Source organism: Coturnix japonica, chromosome 4 (assembly GCF_054131305.1).
Source record: "Coturnix japonica strain WE chromosome 4, WE-NBRP24, whole genome shotgun sequence".
Taxonomy (NCBI): Eukaryota; Metazoa; Chordata; class Aves; order Galliformes; family Phasianidae; genus Coturnix; species Coturnix japonica.
The window spans coordinates 15,619,896-15,637,281 of record NC_140666.1 but is presented as its reverse complement, the minus strand read 5'-3'; the positions used below and the strand labels follow the sequence as shown (position 1 = coordinate 15,637,281).

General features: G+C 36.4%; 1 long non-coding RNA gene across 3 annotated transcripts in view; it reads right to left on the bottom strand.

Moving 5' to 3' along the window:
* The window catches only part of LOC107312659 (uncharacterized), a 247,081-nt gene that overhangs the window by 188,436 nt on the left and 41,259 nt on the right, over nucleotides 1-17,386 (bottom strand). Inside the window, exon 1 of one of the 3 annotated variants that reach the window (XR_014945155.1) lies at nucleotides 7,353-7,457. The exons of the other annotated variants lie outside the window; for them this stretch is intronic. This is a non-coding gene — a long non-coding RNA (uncharacterized LOC107312659). Of the gene's footprint in view, nucleotides 1-7,352; nucleotides 7,458-17,386 lie in introns of those variants that run through there. 3 annotated transcript variants of the gene reach the window in all.

Below are 17,386 nucleotides of genomic sequence, written 5' to 3'. Positions count from 1 at the left end.
ATAAAGGTAACTTTTGGTGGCATTTATGATTATTCATTGAGAAATATCCAATGGAACCTATATTATCTTTAAAAGGAGAGATTTAATCCTGTATTGAATTGGGAACAATCTCAAAGACAGATGGTGTAAGTAAAACAAACTGTTGAAAGGGTTTAAGTCAATAGTCATCTATTCTCTGTTAAAAAATAATAAACATAGTTGCTAAGCTGTCTAAATTGCATTACATTATTTAATCTTGTCATGACAGGCAATAAATGTAAGCCATTCCCTGGGAAGGTAACAAATGTAGTGCCTGTGTGACAGCAGATGAAACTAAACTGTGATCTATATAGGCTAAGAGAGAACAACAACAACCAAAAAAAACATTTAAACTTCTGCAGATTCTTTGGACCACAAGGACAATGATTCAGGGGAATGGGAACAAGGGTCACATACGCACTGGGAAGTTTAGGATCATATGAATGAAAAATAGTAATAGGTTATAGGGAAGGCTATATATTGGGAATAAATAGCAACGGTAACTCAGGGCATGATGTGATCATGTTAGTCCAACTTTGGATACATGCAGTGATTGCTAGAATAACATCTATCTTTCTTCTTACCCTTTCACTCTACAACTGTAAAGCAGCTGACCTTGCCAAAGACTTGTTATCTCTAAGATGCTTTTACAGTTGGAAAATTAAAAGGTATTCTAGAGCTATTGATTTTACTGAAAGGATCCTCAGCACAGAAGTACAGAAGCTGATAGTAGGTTAAAACCTATGACACATTTAATCTACAACAGAAAGTACTACCAATTTTATACTTACCTAGAATAAATGACTGAATAATGAACTGGACCAAGATGATTATATCAGTTCATATTCACAAATGATTTATTTTACCATCTTTCCCACATTAACTATTCAATTGTGTAGACAAATGATGGCCAGCTTACAAAAAAAATATCACTTCTAGGGACAACCAAAAATAATCTATTCAACATGCACAACAATTCCCAAAAGAATACTGTATTTGAATAAATCACTTGTATGTTTTATTTTTTTTCTTGTTACACTACAGAAATAGACCAGTAATTCCTCAGTACTATGAGATTGCCAAATGCATAGCAACATTTCCCTCCCCCCCCCCCCTCCCCCCATTTGCTTCTGCTTGATGTAAAATAAATCATAACAAATGATAAATATGTGAGAAAGGAGTGCTACATTTACAGGTGTTATGTGGAAAAGGTAAATGTTCAAAACTATATTCATCTGTACCATCATAACCCTTTTTCTTCAAGCAAATACAATAGTAAAAAGGATTAAATGATATCACATATTCAGGAGATCACTCCTACTTTCCTTTTGATCTCTGCACGCAGGCTTATTGATTTGGCATATGATAGAAATAAGTAATAATGGATTTGGCCAGAAACTGGAAAAGATTTAGATTGACTTAAGCTGATCATAATGCTGCCAGTTCTTAGGACACAGAGAGAGCACTGACCCGTAAGAGAGCTGTGCCAAAGCTTGGGACCAGAGTTGTTACCTTGTTACCAGGTTACCTCCTCAACCATTCACAGGAAGAAGACTCATTTGAGAATTACAAGATTTTCAGAAATCAGCTACATGCTCTAAACAGACTTTACATTATGTTTAAGATGACAGCTGCAGATCCTTCTGTATGACACCTCACTGTTAGCAAAAACAAACATTTAAACATTTCTTGAAGAGTGTTGGTGCAATTCCAGGTTCCCTTTTCTCCTATGTGAAAAATCTTTGCCCATTAAGAAGATTTTTCCACTGGCCTGTGACCAGGTCATCCCTGAACAGAACAAACAGGCTACAACATCAGACAGACACTAACCTAGAACAAACTATTTATTCCCTGGTTAAAAATTATTTCTTTTTTGTCTACAGAAACCAGCTTTTCTGTGTCATGCTCAATGACAGTTTCTATGAGTGATCATATATAAATGCTAGAAAATATAGTAGTATATATTACCATCTATAGTATAGATGGTAATACAGTGTGGATGATTGTTATTAGACCAACTCAACGGAAGCACAAAGCATTCAGTCCTAAATGCAGCACAAGGACACATGAGGCACACTCCCACCTGTGCAGAAAAGCACTGGTGACCATGTTGCTTTGGCTACTGGTCTTTGGATAGGTTACTGTCCAAAGGCAGGGCCTTTGACAGCCAAAGGGGAGAGAGTTATATTAACAAGTTGTTAATATGTATCACTGCTTATGATACCATTGCTGAAACTGAGAAGTAATGAGATACAAAAAATGCCTTAGGATAAGCCTGGAGAGATATGAGTTAAAGGGAAGAAGAAAAGAATCTTTGAGCAGCTGAGCAGAGGTAAAATCAAAAGATGCATACAAAGTACCAGAATTCCTGATTGGTCTTGGAACACAAACAGAATTCTGGATTTCAGCACAAAATAGAAGAATGCCAATGGTCATGAATAACTTCAAAGTCTACTATTTTAAAATATTATGATAGAGTCAACTTTTGTTGTTTTTTATTTGTAGCCCTAAATTCTTCCTGTTTTCAGTCAGCCTGACACTCCCCTTCTGCCTTCAGATGGAATGTGGTCCTCTCCACTTGCATTGTAAGGGAAACAAACAAAAAAATTACAATATTTGGAAAAGACAATGCTTAACTTGTCATCAAAATGTTTGGATTTGTAACTCATGCAACATTTCATTTTCCATTTTAATGTCTCAGCACCACACATATATTGCAGTGATAAGAGGTGTGGATTCACCTTAAAACTTCCTGTACTGCTTATGCTTATCCCTCCCCTTTCACTTGCTTTCCAGCCTTCAGTTCAAGGCTGGAAGAATTAGTGTTATTTAGATGTAAATTTGTTAATTGAGTAGATATATAGACAGTTGAAAGCAAAGGATTCTCTGCAAGTTCTTGTTTATCAGTACGCAAATCTTGGTTAACAGCTTGCTACCATTCTAAATATACAACTATTATTTAAGTATTTATGTACAATGCTTGTTTACCATGGCAACTCCTATAACAACTTCACATACACAGAAGTAATTTTATTCAGATACATTTACCTCTTTTAATTCATCTAAATTTACGGTATTTAGAGAAAATTCTGATATTCTCCCCCGTGGCATTTATAAAAATGTGTTTACAAAGTCAGGTATTCTACTTCACATGCACTCCACAATTTTTTCTCTCAAAAGACAATGGGAAGGAAATTGTCAACACTTATTAAGAGAAGGATTAACAAGAATAATTATATTAAATGCCAGGTAATACCAACTGCACATTTTCTTAGTATCTTTTCAGACTGGTTGTTAAGAGCTTCAGAGCGCTATTGCACACTTCAGCTGGCATTGTAAGGACAAACAACTGTGATGATTAAAAACCTTGTCATTAGTATGTAATGATTTTAACAATAATCATCTGTAATAAAGCTGTACTTTAGACAAAAACATATAGCAGTGCCAAGAGTCCACTTACTCCTACTCTGAAAGGGGGCATTGAGTAGATTAACAGAATATTGAATAATACTCAATGTGTGGTCCTTTTGTTAATCTTAATTTTTAAGTCCATACCTCATGTAGCAGAAACATTTGAAAAAATAAATACTTCCAAAATTAGCAGTTAAACCCGTTACAGCATCAAACATATCACAAAGAAGAAAACATTTCTATCCAAGTAAAAATACAGATTTTCAACTTTTTCTGCCCTCCTTTCCTACATCTCAGACTCTGTAATCAAGAGCTTCCATATTTGAACTTCCCTTATAAATTAATCTTGCTGTGCCTCTGGATGAACCTAGTCCACAGCTGAATATGTTTTGGCAAGTGCAATATACAATTGGCTCCATCATTGCTCAGAACTGAATACCTAGATTCCTTTTCTGCTCCTTGCTCTAGGATCCCCAGCAATGAAAGAAAGGGGTTACAGAGCTTCCTGGTTAAACCGATGGACATTCACACTATGTTAACAGATTGGACTGTGTCCTGGACTCAGCCAAAAGACAGAACCCCCATTCTTCCTGATCTGTATCTCTGAAAATGGCCAGACAGGTTATGTCAAATTACATTTTGATATATGGATCATGGCCAAAGTAAAAAAGAACTATACACAAGCAACCCACAGAAATTAACCCAAAGTTCAGAAACACAAGGCATAATTGGTGAACTGTCTCTTCTTGACCAATGAATTTCACTGGTATCTGATTTACTACTGAAATCACAAAGTGAAGAATATACAGTCTTAGAACTGCCAAAATTAAGGCAGACCCCAAAGGGAGTTACCAGGGTTAAAGATAATAATAACTACACTGAGAAGAATAACTACAGCATGACTGGAAAGGAAACTGGGTATAATAGGGTAGGTAATTACAGGAAGCAAGAAATTATTCAAGGCAGCAACATTATGAGAGCACAGTACCAGGAGAGATTAGAGGGAGAAAGAAATAACATTGGTCATAAAGTATTGTATACACTGTTGAGCTTCCAATAGGGAATAATTCACTTATGTGATTCAATTCTTTATCCCTCATCACAGTCAGAAATTGCCCTGAGTTAAACAGAGGACAAAATTAAGAGATACTGTGAATTCTACAATATCTTCTGTACCAGCAGCCACAATCCAGCCTCTTTGGAAGAAAATGAGTAATACTTAATAATGGTAATAGCCATAATTAATATTAAACACTTAGGGAAGGTTTATTATCTTCAAGTTCCATTAAGTAATTAACCAATTCATTAAGATTACAAGCATAAAAGCAAGCAATAAAGTTAAAGAGGGACACACTGTAGGTCCAACTTTTGAGAACCTATTTCAACAGTAAAGAAATTCAATATTTATTTCTTAATATAAAGGTGATCCAACTGTACAGCTTCACAAAACAAATCTGAAGAACACACTTTACGAAGAAACTCTTCTTCAGTTCAGTGGACCAGATTCAGCAATGCATTACTGTAGTTTCTCAATTAGGAAACAAGAGCAAGCATCTTCAAATAATAAGAAAACAGAACAAACAAAACCCATCAGGCCTCCAGCACACACAGAATCACAGAATTGTAGGGGTTGGAAGGGACCTCCAGAGACCATCGAGTCCAACCCCCCTGCCAAAGCAGGTACCCTACACCAGGTCACACAGGTAGGTGTCCAGGAGGGTCTTGAATATCTCCAGAGGAGATTCCACAACCCCCCTGGGCAGCCTGTCCCAGTGTTCTGTCACCCTCACTGTAAAGTTCTTGCGCACATTCTTGCAGAACTTCCTATGCTCCAGTTGCTGGCCGTTTCCCCTTGTCCTGTCTGCACACACTGCTGAAAAGAGTCTGGTCTCACTGCTATGTCCCTCAGACATTTACAGATCTGGATCAGGTCCCCTCTGTCTTCTTTTCTCAAGGCTAAAGAGACCCAGTTCACTTGGCCTTTCTTTATACGGGAGATGCTCCAGGCCCTTCACCATGTTTGTGGCCCTACACTAAACTCTTACCAAGATATCCCTGTCTTTTTTGTACTGGGGAGCCCAGAACTGAACACAGTACTCCAGATAAGGCCTTACCAGGGCAGAGTAGAGGGGGAGGATCACCTCCCTTGACCTGCTGACCATGCTGTTTTTAATGCACCCTAGAACACCCTTGGCTTTTTTGGCCATGAGGGCACATTGCTGGCTCATGGCCAACCTGTCATTCACCCTCTCCAGCAGCTCATCCTCCAGCCTGTACTGGTGCATGCAGTTATTCCTCCCTAGGTGCAAGTCTCTACACTTTTGTTGAATCTCTATCCACAAGTTCAAACTGGAACAGCAACTGATTCCCAGTGCCTTTCATTTCATGTCAGTAATCTCTCATGTGTCCTCAAATTCCCCTTCCTTTACAGGATGCCCAAAATGGATCAGAGTTTTCACACCAGAATAGATGGGTATATTATCAATATTATTTGATTTCAGGCACTTGGGCACTGGAAAAGAAAAACAGGTATAACTTTTACCTTGAATGAGAGATCATATAAACTTCTTTTGAACACCAGCAAGTTACAATAAGTTTAATGAGGAATACTTTCTAAGACCTATCCTTGCTTTAAATTTTATGCTTGCAAGGTCACAACATTCTCTTCTTCATGCTAGGGAGATGCAAAAGTCCTAACTGAGCTTTGCAGGACTGAATAAAAGCAACACTTGAAAAAAAGAGGAAGAAGTAAACAGGTCTCCTCTGTCGGCAGCAAAACAAAATTTGGTAAGGCATTTTCTAAAAGCTATACTTTATTTTCTTTCATTTATTCAGTTTCCCAAACTCAAAAACAAAGTTTATCCTTAACTTTTAACTTGTTTCTTTGCTTCAGATTTTCACCTCTTGAGAGACGGTGCTTGTAGTATGCAGTATTTTAAGAAAGTGTTTCTAATTAAGTGAACAGGTGGCTTCAACCAGCAGGAACTACTGAGCAAACAAACCCAGTGAGAGCTGGGACTAGTTGTAGCAGATGGTGTGGTCTTTGTACCACTTTAATGAAGACTCTGCCTGAGTTCTCTGTTGGGTTTAATAGTACACTTTCCTTATCATTTGTGCAACTACATTTACTCCAAAGTAAAAAGAAACCATTTCTAGATTACTAAAGCAATGTATTTCATGCATCCTTCTAGTCTGGCCAAGCATACCCTTATCAGATAAGAATATATTGTGCATAACGAAATCAAGTTAGAAAGTTAATTTATACCTACTATCTATATCCACCCACCAGTGAAAAATACCGCTGAAATAATTCTATTATTCTAGCAATCATCTTGTGAAATTTTGTACAGACTTTAAGTAGGTAGGCAGATAAATAGATTTTTAAGATTCTCTTGCCAATTCCTGTTTATAATTAATCAATCAATGGCTTATAATACATTAATTTATAGCCACACATTTCCATTTATAGATTTATGTAAGCACATGCCAAATGAGAATTCACATCAGGAATAAAAACAAAACAAAACAAACAAACAAAAAAACCATGTTCAAATGTTTTATAATGAGGATTAATATTCTACCTCTATCCTCCCATTGACTTAGGTTACAATTAACTGGGAGAACAGCAGTGCTATAATAATTCCTGTAAAAGAAAATGACTGCTTCAGTAAGGACTGAGCAGGAAAACAATGCAAAGAATGGGAAAAGGTAAAGTTCCAGAACAAATTCAGTAACAGAATAGAACAGTGCCAATAAACTACACTCCTATACAGTCCAGAATTCTCAAAGTTCTTAAGAATTTTTACGTACAAATACAAATCTTCCTTCTAATCATTTCTTAGGATGTATCCATGGGTTACATAGTTAAACATCTTGCAAGACCACAAAAACAAGTTTCCCAAAGCCAGAAACAGTTTATTTACCTCTGAGGTTCAGGTGAGCATCACATTTGTAACTGGATGTTCCAGGCAAACTGTCAGTCTTCCAAGGCGAATTTCTGCCAGCAATGCCTGTAGTCACCCAGCAGTGGTGCAGGAAGGAAATGCCAGTGAGTGAAAAAAATGAAAGTGAAAAATCTGCAGACCATAAGCCAAAGGAAATGCAACAAGCATTATGGATGGAATCAGATCGTTTCTTAATGTGTATTTTGTGGGCTGTATTTTCTTCTCAGGCACAAAAACACCGTATGTGAACAAACTTGAATGTGACCTATAAGTCTACACCCTGCTGGAAAAGACAGAAAATAATACAGAGATTTAAAAGTAGCGTAGGTGTCTGATCTTCTCTTTTTTTATTTTGACAAACGTCATTCTATGAGAAGGGCAATCCAAAATCCAGAAGTGATGCCAATTATCTCTAAATACATAGAAAAATTATCAGATTTTATCAAATGAAACAGATTTTTGGAAGCATAATAAATTAAAATATTAGATAAGGGTGACATATTTTGATTACATATTTGTTAATATTATGGTAATTATTAGACTTGATAACATACTGTAGCATAGTTCAGCTATGTGTCCCGGGTTTACATTCATGTTGCTTTGCATTCAAAGTACATTAAAACCGAATGAATAATTGAATCATTTAGTATCACAGAAGAGTTTTTGCTTTTAAATGTCACCTGTTTCATTACCAGGCTTACAGTATCACCACTGTGGAAAAGAAAGATACTTACAAAGATAAATAACACAGATGGATCAGAAAATCACAATAGGAAAGGCACCATTTTAGCTCTAACAGTTTTATAGAGAACCACACTGCAGTAATATCACCTCACAGTTTATTGAATACCAAAATCTAACTTATCTCTGAGCAAAAGTTCAGTTTACAACGATGTTCCAATGATAAGAAAAAACTAAGATATAATATGGTTTGTTCTGAACATGCATACTCCAATATGTAACAATTTGGCTTGAATATTGCAAGAATTACATTATACACAATGAATTATTTTTACTGCTCAGAACATTAACTTGTCTTACAAGTTCTGTTTATTTATTTTTCATTGGAGTAATTCTGGGAACTTCAAAGCAATTAGTTCAGGAGCGCATGTTAAAGGGTGAAGAGTTTCAGTGTTGCAGCAATGTACGATAACTATAGATCACAAAATCTGTCATGGAATAATGCAATCAAGAACAAAGCAAATTGAAGCTTTGTTTTCAAAAGGTAAGAATGCAACAGAATGCATCACTTGCTCCTCTTATTTCTTGTGCTGTCTACCTAAATGAGACTCCCTGCTTGCACATTTCAAAGTCATTGGTTAATTATGCTGTAGCAAAAACATATTTTTGGTACTGTGATTTGAACATAATGATGTGACTATAATTTGAACAAATTTGAAATATGCAGAGTTGAATACTTGATTTAAGATATAATCTAGTAATTAAAAACATAAAAAACAACAACAAAAAACATAAGTCATTTAGCAGCAATGTTATTATTACAGAGAAAAGCTGCCTGAATCTCCCTCATACTCACACTGCTTTCCTCCAGCTCCAAATCAAGATCCAACTGCAGAAAATAATGAGCTAAAAAGGTGTATTTTCCAAACCTTTGAACCATGCTGACATAACTGAACAAAAAATGAACAAGATGGGTTAAAACAGACATAAACTGCATTTTCAATTTAGTATTGCTATGTACCCTCTGAATGACAGAATGTAACATTATGTCACTGCACAAAGTTACAAGGATAATACCAGAGCACATTAAGCATAAGGGGTCATCAAACACAAAAGGAATGTTGAGAAGAAACTATTAAAAACATACACTGCTGTTGTTATTCTGGTATTTTTAATAATTTTAAAAAGTTTTCATCTATTAGTTCAAACAATTTGTAACTCCTTGTATCCTTTATAAAATATGATTTTTTTTTCTTGATACCATGTCTTGAATCTGACTGGATTTTACATGCCAGCAACAGAAAACACTGCTAGGAGCTCACCCTGCAGCAGCTCTCAGACACTCAAGGTCAGTATCACTGAATGTTCTTTCACTGAGACCAAGCGCCCTGTGAAAAAGCCTGCTCCAAACTCAGCAATACAAAGGGAAAGCACTGGCTATTCTATGTCCCTCTGCAATTACAAGCAGCCTTTTATTCCCTGCTACCAATGTAATATCGAATCTTGCAGTGACCTTGGTTTGGCAATTCCCCAATGAAAAATATAAGCATGTTTCAAGTGTATTGAAAATGCATGCTCAGCGGTACTGTTCAGCCATGAATATTGTTCAACAGTCACTGACCAGAATGGTTGAATGATACAAATGTTTTACTGATCAAACCTATGATCTCAGAACTCAAAGGAAATCTATTTAATTTACCTTTCCTAATTCTCTGCTGCTTAGAAGACTGGCTAAACACGAAGTATCACAGTAAACACGTTTTACACACCAGTTTGCCTCCACAGTGCTCCTTCCAGCACTGTTTTTATAATCCCCCTGCTATAACGGATGTGTAACTCCCACATTCCTTTGAAATGCACCTTAGTGTTCACATAAGAAAAATCACTGTGATACTGTGATACACGAGAAAAATGTTATTTACCATTGATAATGCTCATCAGTTCCATGAGCGCTCCTGTATCCTAGCAATGGGTTCAAAGTCTGAGTTCAGTCTTAACATCCCAATAACAAGCACCAGCATCTGCTCAGCTTTTAAGCAGAGGCTGAAGTTACTTTAGAAGAAAAGATGAGATGTTTTGTACAAATAATGATTCACATGCTTTGAGCGAATCTCCAAATGTCCACTGACATTGACTGACCTACGCCTATTTATCCATGTTACAAACCTGGTACAGTTTTTATTTCCCTGACACACAGGGAAAAACGTTCTGTGACACACAGAACAAACGTTTCCTTAAAATCCCCAGCAACGTCCTTTAACTGGTGAGAAATATAAAAGTAATAAAAAATATTGCATTCCGCTTGTCACATTTGATAGGACACATTTATCAGCCTCTACCTTATTTTATCTATATTACTGTGATATAATTTTGCAAACAGAAGAAATACCTGTGATAAGATTTTTCCATATATATATATGTGTGTGTGTATGTATGTATGTGTATATATATATATATATATATATATGTACACACGCACGCAGGCTGGTTTTCTTCTAACACTTGCCTCTTGCAAATACTCTTTAAAAACTGGACCTCAGATTTTGTTAGAGGAGTGAGCAGGAAAGATGATTATAATCTCGAGAATATGAGATATACCTCAGAATTGGATTCAAAACTGCCCATCAACATTGTGACACAACAACAACCCTCAAAAGGAATTACTCAAAAAAGGCAAAATGGAAGCAATGCCATGTGGGAGAAGAAAAATATTAAAAAAAAAATAAATAAATCTGGACATGCACAGGATGCTCTGGAAGTAATACCTCCTATTTAATTCCAGGGAAAATGCAACTGCTACAAAGAGCACAATAACACTGCTTGATAGAGCAAAATTGCAGCTACAAAACATTGTTTTTTGTCAATAAAGTCACTACGACTAACTATGTTTTTTTACTAGCAATGAACAAGACCCTCCATCCATGCTGTGCTCATAGTAATCTGTACCAATGGAGGTAACCCACTATTTCACATCTGGTATGATGGTACAGTTGCTCAAAAAAAGTGCACTCAGTCCATCTTTCACTAACACGAACAAATAGAAGTCAGAAGGTACCAAATTTAGCCTATACAGTGGGTGTGATGTGGAGGATGTAAAGAGCAATCCAGCCAACATTTGCAATATAGTCTTCAGCTTGGTAAGGAGCCTGGTGTTACTGCATAACAAGATAAAGGCTGTCTTCTCCTGTGGCCTTTATGGATGTTCAAGCCTCCAGCTTTGTCAGCGAAGTTTGATAGTTTTGCATCCTGTTTTTGTGAGAAAGACATCAATAGGTTCGGTTCTATTGTACTAGTTAGTTCAGTATGTGGATTTTCAGAATGACAGATTGAAGTTCTTTGGGAAAGTCTAAGTACATCAGGAAATGAAGAAAAAATAGTTCTGATACATGAGCTTCTCAATTATTAAACACTCCTGGGCATTAATCATTTCATTAATTTCAGATTAAAAGCTTCTCATATGACTTTACTATTGCCCATATATGAAAACGAATTTCGCATATACTAGTGCAGAATTCATAAAAGGTAAATATCGTGCTCAAAGAAAACAGACCAATACTAGGCACAATGAAATAGAAAAAAAAATTAAGAATGTCAGAAAAGAATTATGCCAATAAAAATCCATCATAAGAGCACCAGTTGCAAAAAGTAAATTTGAAGTCATATTATTGAATCCAAAGCACATAATTTTAAGCTATCTGTGTTGGTCAGGAAATGGTTCAAAAATAACATTGCTGACTGCTCACAACAATTTTTTTTAATACTTAAGTCTGCCTTATTTTATTAAGGGAGAAAAAAAATAAACACTTTCACAAGGATTTGCACTGAGGAATATGGACACTTTTCTTGTGCAATAGCTACTTTAATCTTCTGGGATCAAGTCAGAACAAAATAAGGACCAAGATTTAGTTTTGTTTCCAAGAACAATATTACCATATCAGCTTCTTTGATTTACATGGACCTCAGTGCTATCACTATAGCACTATTCCTAAAACATATCTGCTCTAAATGCAATCCTTTCACCTCAGTACAGGACTGCACTCTCAAATTAAAATTGAAAGCTGCTTACACAGAGAATTTCACAATGAGAGCAGCCTACCAGATGCAAGACATCCACATATTGACAGCTCTTTAATGCTGTCCTACAGTCACTTTTGTAGTTGGAGAAGGCACACAAATTCTCTCAAAACTGTCTGGAAAAGGATGAGCGTTGTAGCCTACTGAAGAACAAATAAATTCTGGGCACACCCTCAGAAATTCTTGTACATAAATGGAAAATTAAACATGGTTTTAGAGAATAAAATTTAGCTTTCCAAGTAATTGCAAATCCATTTCAGTTATTAATGTTCACTTTTAAGTCATTCTCTCATATTATCAGTTTTTACTGCTTTATTGAGCTATGAAGCTCAGTTCAATTGAACTACTAGAACCAGTGATGGTTTTAAGACACCTGCTATGATTCTTAACACACCATGACATGTGGTGGCTCCACTTATTTATTTTTCCTTTTTCTTTGCTTTATACATTAGTGTGATGTCAGTTTGGAGGCTACTGAAATTATAGTTCATGCCCTTAAGAACTGGTAAAACAGAAACATGCAATTCAAATTATTAACTAAAATGAAAGGAGACAAGACGACAACGTAGTCTTATTTTTAATTCTCTTTGCAAATCTCAGCAGTTAAAAGCCAGATGAATAGAAATCAGATAAGGTTCATTACAGTTACAATCCATCCAGAGAAAGATAGAAGCTCTCTGGTACATTAACTTTTACTCTTGTGACCCAGTAAATAATGTTCTGGTTAGGGCTACAACTTCTTGCACCCCAAAGATCATATAACTTCTGAGACACCATATTCATTTTTAATGTTACTATTAATCACTGCTAAACATAGATCTGAAGGATTTCAAACTGAATACACATCTATAATTTTAAAAGAAATATCGCTACTTTTGTCCTCAAATTTTTTGCCCATGATGATACTGTTTAAATAAATGAGAAAACAATGCTGCCTGTCAAACCTACAGCAATCTAATTGAAAAATCAAATTTAATATGAGTCTAACACAGATGACATGCTTCCATTTTCTTCTCACACATGGGAGAAACTAGATTTTCAGTTAGCTTGGATCATTTAACCACTGCATCCTTAATTCAGATTTGTGTGCTGAGCCTGATACCTGAACAGAGAGCAGAGGTAGAAGGTCAGGAGAGGAAATTTGACATTGTGTTTGTCACCACAAAAGGATTTCAACTGTATCATAATTTTACTTCATTGGTGAGAAAGAATGAAAAAAATCCTGTGAACACGTTTTTCACAGTTATTTCAGAAAAATGAAATTCACTTTTTATTATTGTATTTATTCACTGCGGAAATTGCAATAAATGATTCTTTTTTTTTTTATGTATTTGCAGGTTGGTTTAAGATAAGCCTCAGTTGGTGAATAGAGACAATACATTAAAAATACAGGGGACTAATTTGCATCGTAGCCTTTTACTCTTGCTTAACAAGTAGCATCTAAGTTGCACAGTTGGTGAGCCAGTAACAGGGATATCTAATTGAAAGGGCCATTAATGTGTTACAGATTAGCATTCTAAGGCTGGATTCAGAGGTTAAAAGAACACTGCACATCATCTTGTCTGCTAAAGACAGGTCTCTAGTGTAGATAAAAATGAAAGTCTGTTGGTAAGAATGCCTGCCCAACTTCTCTGTTAATGTCTTTTTGAAATACGCAGCCAAAAATAGATTAAAATAGACTAGAAATAGACTGAAAAGCAGCGGTGAGGCACAGTCTGCCCAGAGAAGTTGTGGATGCTCCACCCAGTTTGGAATTAAAAGTCAGGTTGATGGGACCCTGGGCTGTCTGATCAAGTGGGTGGCAACATAGCAAAGGGGTTGGAACTGGACAATCTTTAAGGTCCCTTCTAACTACATGTTCTCCTTCTTCTCCTACATGTTCAGCAAGTGTTGATAGATGTCAATGGTGAAGTCTGTAAAATCTCTAGATTCTCTAAGCATCCTGATACAATTCTCCTCTGCTCTCCTACTGATTTTTTTTTTTTTTCTCCAATGTACACTATGAACCTCTCAAGCCTGACCTTGTAGTTCTTGTTCTTTACGCTCTGCCTCTTTGTAGAAGAACTGACTTGACCTGTCGGCAATCACCCATTAGGTAGCTACAAGCTGTCTGATGCCTCATCTCTGCAAGAGCAAACAAAAACAGCTCCCTCCACCTCTCCTCACAGGTAATAAGCTGAAGGTCCTGTATTTCCGTCCTCTCCAGTTCATCAACACCCTTCTCAAAATGAATGGGTGAAATCTGAATGTAGTTTTCCAGGTAAATACAAAACACATTCTGTTTGATACAGGAGAACATATAACTCACACTGTCAACAACTGAGTGGGAAGACCTTGCAGTCATGTCCCATTCAGACCCATAAGCACTACCCAAGTGAGATGCGTGCTTGTATTTTCAAAACAAGAGCATAAGCTCTTCAGGGATTCTGAGATTCCTGTCTCTGAATTGTTTAGACCAAAGCCTGAGAATCTTTCCTGTTATAAGGGTCCATGGCAAAATATGTGAGAACAAACACAGACTGTATCTAATCCTATTAATGCCATGCAAAATCAATCTTCTGAGGCATTCTAATACTTGCAAACATGCAGTTAAGATGCCTTTGGTGATGGACAGAAATTGCAGGTTTTCATCCCAATTTTTTAGTAATTTCTTATTTTCATTCTCTTTGCTCTTGCTGAAAGCTGATTTACTGTAAAAGATCTACTGCAATGTCAGTCTTCCATTAAAAACCAGGAAGGCACTTTGTCTTACTTGCAGTGACAAAGAAACACAAGATAATCATATTGTGACAGCCATACTCAGCAGAGAGAAAGAGAAGCAAATCTTGCAAATTTTTTTTCATTATTTTACTCTGCCCCTTTAATCCACTACCACATTTCCTGAATAGTACAAGGAAGCACACTCTTTATGGATGACAATAATGACTGGGTAGCCAATAGGAAATATTTTCAGATTGTAAGGTTTATTTTCAGGATGAAAGCAGTTTTTTTCCCCTTCTTTGCTATTAAATATATATTCTACTCTTTCTATTAATTTCTCCCTTTTTAGGAAAAGTAGTCTCTTAAACTTTCCCAAACTGCTCCCCATTCTATCTATTTCACTCTTAAGCTGAACAAGAATATCCCAGCCTGAGGAATTCAACAGGGAAAAATACTAGACAAAATCCTGCAACACAAAAGCCTGCAACTGAACAGCATTAATGTAATGTAATTTACTTGTCAGTTTCCACAAGCACTTGTATGTAAATCACAGTTTCTAACCTAAGTGAATCTAGTAATTAGAAGCACAGAGAAAGAAGTATAGCTTCTTTCTCTTCGTTGCCTGTGAACAGCTCCTTATTTCCATAGGTGCTGCTTCTCATTTAACAGAGACATTAGCATAGAGATAATCTGCATCAAGTCTGTTTCAAAGCTCTGCTCAGTCCCAGGAGTTTTGGCTGCCTAACTGTGTTAGGATCAAAAATAATTTCAGTCATTACATTTGAGATTTATGTTACCTAAAGAAAATACAGCTTCACTACTACTAACACATAAACATTTATAAAACCATTATTTCCCTTACATTCACATAACATTAGAGGGATTCCTTGTGATAGAATTCCATTCACAGGCATGTAGAAGGTAAAGGGGAAAAAAAATTCTAACCAGCAGTCTTCTAATAAAACTATCATGCCCAATACAGATCAGCTACCTATGATTTCACATCCCACATAGCAGGCTCCCTGTAAAGAAACAGCTAAATGGTTTTTTCATGAAGTACTCCAATAAATCACAGGCCATTACTCAAAAATCTCTTAAAAAAAAAAATAAAAGAGGCAGTTCTGCACTCAGAACACCATGTTCACTAGTCTAACTACCAGCATCATAGAAGCTATCATGAAGTCATAATTTTACCGAAAAAATTAAGCTTGGCCAAGATCATCATGAAATTGGCAATAAATCTGAGATTCTATATAAAGAAAGGGCAGGTTAAAGATACCTCGCCATTCATTTCTCTAGATTGGTAGTTATTTGTTGAAGCATTCAACGTTTATGAATTTCTGCAAACCTGAAAGTAATAACTCAGTCAGCCAGACACGATGTCCCAGAGCCATCAGCCAGCGAGTAGAAAAATAACCAGTAATGAGTATGATGTATTGGTTAGAGCAGATACTCCTAGATACTTTATTTAGCTCTGCCAGCAATTAGTATGTGACCTTGAACAAATCATTGAACTGAAAAACAGCCTACAGCACAAAGTTTATGCTGGGCACAGATACAAATGTACTCTAAGTCTCATAGATCTTCAAATGCAAATTGTTAATAGAGGTTCTCTTAAATCTGCGTGGTATTTTTAAAGAAAGCTTCAAGAAAGCAAGAAATTTAAGTTCCATACCTAATTCCACTGAATGTCCTTTCTAGGTACTTTGAAAAACACACAATGAGAATTTTAGTATAGAATTACCATCTGTATTTACAGTAAGTCTACTACCATGGTATTCTCACTGTAATCTTTAACAGCTGAGGTTTTATTAAGTAATATTATTATAGTTCTGTATAACATGAGGTACTGATATGGTGTGCCTCAAAATTATCTACACTTGCATAATGTCTTATGGACAAATAACAACTGAGAAATCCATGCCCACATTCATCCCACTCACGTTCAGACACACTGGGTAACAATAAGGGCCAACTGCTCCATTAGGGAAGGCAGGTCTGAGTAATAAGCTAATTGGGCAGGTCAGGGGGAAAGGAAGCTGGGCACAGACATATATATGTGTGTGCTTATGCTACGCGTCTGATTACTTCACCACAGCTTTGTCAGACACCTTGAGCTCAGCCAGCTAAACTCACCCTTATCCAGCTGACCTCTAACAAGGGGAATCCCTCCACGTCCTGACCAAAATAAGGAAGATCAATACTTCTCTTATACTAAAAAAAGCAAAAAAACAAACAAACAAACAAAAAAAACCAGAAAGAGTTGTCCAGAGGCTATTTCCATGCACCTACCATCTTTCATAACTTCTGCTTGTGCTTCTCAATCATGAGTTCATCAACTTCTAAGACACTTTCTTGTCATGATTTTATGATTTTTGGTTACTAGTGTTCCACATCATAACATCATGTACTACACTGGGAGTTAAAGCATTAATGCTGCAGTTCCGGGTACCTGTATGGAAGAGAACTACATTCCCCAGGGGGTATTGTGGTCAGAGAGGAAATAGAACTCCTGGCAAGATCACCTAATCGGGCTTTCTCTTAGGCACTCTTCTCCT